Here is a 5,079-nt window from a genome sequence, read left to right on the forward strand (position 1 = left end):
CTCAAACATCTTTTTACTCATGATGGATTGGCTAACGCCAGTGTCCAGTTCCATGGCTACTGGTAAGCCATTCAATTTTACATTTAGCATTATAGGTGGACATTTCGTCGAAAATATGTGCACCCTGTGTATTTCAGCATCTGCCTTCTCTCTCTGAGGCTCAAAATTGCTTTGATCCACCATGGACCAATCTTCCTCTGCCACATGGTGGTTAGCAGGTTTTGCAGAGCTTGCAGCTCGGCTGCAAGCTCGTTGGAGGTGCCCCATTGTTCCACAGCTCTTGCAAACATACCCTTTGAAGCGGCATGAATCGGCTGAATGGAAGCCTCCACAATGCCAACAGGGTGTGAATTGCTTTGCATTCATCCTTTGTTGCGGAAAATCTGAGTCATGTGGGTCACCTGAGGCCTGCTGGCAGTTGCAGATTCGTGGTTTCTGCCCTGTACATTTCTGCTCGCAAACACAGTTCCAGTTAATTTATGAATATTGCTAGCACTTGTGTGCTGAGAGATTTGTTTGGTGTTATCACTGGTGGACATAAATGCCTGTGCTATCGTAATGGCCTCACTGATGGTCTGTGTCTCTACAGTCAAAAGTTTTCGTAGGATGGTCTCGTGGCCAATGCCCAGTACAAAAAAGTCTCTGAGCATCTGCTCCAGGTCGCCATCAAACTCACATTGTCCTGCAAGTCGCCTTAGCTCAGCGACGTAGGTCGCCATTTCCTGACCTTCAGATCGCTGGCACGTGTAGAACCGATACCTCGCCATCAGCACGCTCTCCCTCGGGTTAAGATGCTCCCGAACCAGTGTACACAGCTCCTCATATGACTTATCTGTTGGTTTCATCAGAGCCAGAAGATTCTTCATGAGGCTGTCGGTCGGTGCCCCACAGACTGTGAGGAGGACCGCTCTCCTTTTTGCAGCACTTCCTTCTCCGTCTAGCCCGTTGGCTACAAAGTACTGGTCTAGCCGTTCGACATAGGCTTCCCAGTCCTCACCCTCCGAGAACTTCTCCAGGATGCCCACAGTTTGCTGCATCTTTGTGTTGGATTCGTATTCTCGTCGCCAGTTATTATGTTTCTAGCACAGATGAGACTGCACACAGGGAGGTTAAAGTAACAGTGACCTCAGTCTTTATTAAGACACTCCAGAGTGAGGAACATACCTTAGGGGTCGGCTTATACACAGTGCTCCCAAGGGATGCTGGGTTCCCTTGGGACTTCAGGGGATGCGCTCCCTGGTGGCGGAACATGGGAGCACATGCTTTACAGATACACAACAGACAGCACTGTCAGGATTTGTGGAGACTACAAGGTTACGATCAACCGAGTTTCGAAACAGGATCAATACCCATTACCGAAGTCTGATGACCTGTTTGCAGCGCTAGCCGGGGGGAAGTCGAGCACTAAACTGGATCTGACGTCGGCCTACATGACACAGGAGCTGGTCGAGACGTCGAAGAAACTTACGTGCATCAACACTCATAAATGACTGTTTATCTACAACAGGTGTCCTTTCGGAATTCGCTCGGCTGCAGCCATATTTCCGAGGAACATGGAGAGTCTACTGAAGTCCGTCCCCAGAACGACCATGTTCCAAGATGACATCCTGGTCACAGGTCGTGACTCCGCCGAACATCTGGACAACCTGGAAGAGGTTCTACATCGTCTGGACAAAGCGGGACTCAGACTGAAACGCTCGAAGTGCATCTTCATGGCACTGGAAGTCAAATTCCTGGGGAGGAAAATTGCTGCTGACGGCATCATGCCTACGGACTCGAAAACCAAGGCCTTCAAAAATGTACCCAAGCCTCAGAATGTGATGGAGCTGCGTTCGTTCCTTGGTCTACTCAACTACTTTGGTAATTTCTTACCGAGATTGAGCACCTTATTAGAGCCACTGCACATGCTGCTAAGAAAATGCGACAACTGGATTTGGGGTGCGTCTCAAGATAGAGCTTTTGAGAAAGCTACTAATCTGCTTTGCTCTAACAAGCTGCTGGTACATTATGATCCTTATAAGTGTTTAGTATTGGCCTGTGATGCTTCGTCATATGGAGTTGGTTGTGTGCTCCAACAAGCTAATGAGTTGGGCAAATTGCAATCTGTTGCATATGCTTCAAAAAGTTTGTCAAAGGTGGAAAGAATCTACAGCATGGTAGAAAAAGAAGCACTAGCCTGTGTGTATGGGGTTAAAAAGAAGAATCAGTACCTGTTTGGTCTTCGGTTTGAACTGGAAACAGATCACAAGCCGCTCATTTCATTGTTTTCGGAAAACAAAGTTAGCAATACAATGCATTGTCCCGCATCCAGAGGTGGGTGCTGACATTATCTGCCTATGATTATATCATTCGACATAGACCTGGCACTGAGAATTGTGCCGATGCACTTAGCCGTCTGCCGTTGCCCACACCGGAGGTGGAAACGCCACAACCGGCAGATCTACTGTTAGTGATGGATGCTTTTGAAAGTGAAGGAACCCCTGTCACGGCTCAACAAGTTAAGACCTGGACCAGCCAGGACCCGATATTATCGGTTGTGAAACGTTGTGTCCTTAGTGGTGATTGGTCTGCCATACCCAAGCAAATGTGTGAGGAGACCAAATCTTACAACCGTCGCAAAGACGAACTATCCATTCAGTCAGATTGTTTACTGTGGGGTAATCGTGTTGTTATGCCTAAGAAAGGCAGAGAGAAATTTGTACATGATCTACTTAGCACGCATCCCGGTATTGTCATGATGAAAGCCATTGCCAGCTCTCATGTATGGTGGCCTGGAATTGACTCTGATCTGGAATCATGTGTGCATCAGTGCAACACTTGCATGCAGCTTAGTAAAGCACCAGCGGAATCGCCGCTGAGTCTGTGGTTGTGGCCGTCTAAACCATGAACCAGGCTCCACATCGACTTTGCAGGTCCCTTCTTGGGAAAGATGTTTTTAGTTGTGGTGGATGCTTATTCCAAGTGGATAGAGTGTATAATCATGTCATCCAGTACATCCACAGCTACCATTGAGAGCCTTCATGTCATGTTTGCTACGCATGGTCTGCCTGACATCGTTGTGAGCGACAACGGATCTTGCTTCACTAGTCTGGAGTTTCAAGAGTTCATGAAACTCAATGGTATCAAACATGTGAGCTCAGCACCATTCAAACCCACATCCAATGGACAAGCAGAGCGTGCGGTCCAAACCATCAAACAGAGTATGAAACATGTAACTCAAGGTTCACTGCAGACTTGCTTGTCATGCATATTGCTTAGTTACAGGACAAGACCCCATACGCTTACCGGGGTCTCCCCTGCTGAACTATTGATGAAGAGAGGTCTCACGACCAGGCTTTCTCTTTCCACCCTGACTTGAATAATCGTGTTGAATACAGACGTCAAAGTCAGCGAGGGTATCATGATCGCGCTACTGTGTCACACAGCATTTCTATCAACGACCCTGTGTATGTACTAAATTATGGTCAAGGTCCCAAGTGGATCGCCTGTACTGTTATGGCCAAGAAGGGTAACAGAGTGTTTATTGTCAAGCTCAAGAATGGGCAAACATGCAGGAAACATGTCGATCAGATAAAGCTGTGACACACGGATGAACCGGAACAGTCTGAGGAAGATACAATCAGTGACCAAGCAACCTACCCTCAGTCATCAGAGGACTCCGCTGCCATCAATGAATCTGGACTTTCAATCCCTGACATGGACATTGCCACTCCCATCAGATCGGCTACCCAGCTCCCATCATAACAGACTCAGAACGCTCACCCAAGGCTGGAGTTGAACTGAGACGATCAACTTAGGAACGGAAAGCCCGGGACTGTCTCAATTTGTAAATAGACTGTTACTAATATCTTAAAGGGGGATATTGTCATGTATGTTGGGTTACTAGCCACCAGGTGGTGCCACTGACGGAGGTCATTGGGCTGTACGCACGTGTGTGCGGCCCAAGTATAAAAGACAAGCCATCTTGTAATGTAATCACTTTGGGCCCGAATAAAGCAGAGACAGGTTTGTACCTGTTCGGAGTTTACAGTATTGAGTTATTGCATGCACAACAATAACGAAAACCGCCTATTTCCACCTCTGTAACATCGCCCGTCCCCGCTCCTGCCTCAGCTCATCTGCTGCTGAAACCCTCATCCGTGCCTTTGTTACCTCCAGACTTGACTATTCCAACGCACTCCTGGCCGGCCTCCCACATTCTACCCGACGTAAACTAGAGGTGATCCAAAACTCGGCTGCCCCGTGTCCTAACTCGCACCGAGTCCCACTCACCCATCACCCCCTGTGCTCGCTGCCCCATGTCCTAACTCGCATCGAATCCTGCTCACCCATCACCCACTGTGCTCGCTGACCTACATTGGCTCCCGGTTAAGCAACGCCTCGATTTCAAAATTCTCATCCTAGTTTTCAAATCCCTCCATGGCCCTCACCCCCTCCCTATCTCTGTAATCTCCTCCAGCCCCACAACCCCCCCGAGATGTCTGCACTCCTCTAATTCTACCCTCTTGAGCATCCCTGATTATAATCGCTCCACCATTGGTGGCCGTGCCTTCTGTTGCCTGGGCCCCAAGCTCTGGAACTCCCTCCCTAAACCTCTCCGCCTCTCTCTCCTCCTTCAAGACGCTCCTTAAAACCCACCTCTTTGATCAAACTTTTGGTCACCTGTCCCGGATTTCTCCTTATGTGGCTTGTTGTCAAATTGATTTTTTTTGTCTGATAATCGCTCCCGTGAAGCACCTTGGGACGTTTTACTACGTTAAAGGCGCTATATAAATATAAGTTGTTGTTGTTATTAATCTATTAAATAAAGTTAATTTATAAACATTTTAAACCTCCAATCTATTTTAAAAGTTCGATTATAACATTTTAACCCCGCTAACATATTAAATAACATTCATTTATAACATTTTTAAACCCCATTAATCTATTAAAGAAAAGTAAATTTTTAACATTTTAAAATCTCTAATTTACAAAAAAAAAGTTCATTGTAATATTTTTAAATGTTGAATCTATTTTAAAAAGGTTAATTTATAACATTTAAACCTCTAATTCATTTTTTTGAAGTTAATTCATCACATT

Source organism: Pristiophorus japonicus, chromosome 20 (genome assembly GCF_044704955.1).
Source record: "Pristiophorus japonicus isolate sPriJap1 chromosome 20, sPriJap1.hap1, whole genome shotgun sequence".
NCBI lineage: Eukaryota > Metazoa > Chordata > Chondrichthyes > Pristiophoridae > Pristiophorus > Pristiophorus japonicus.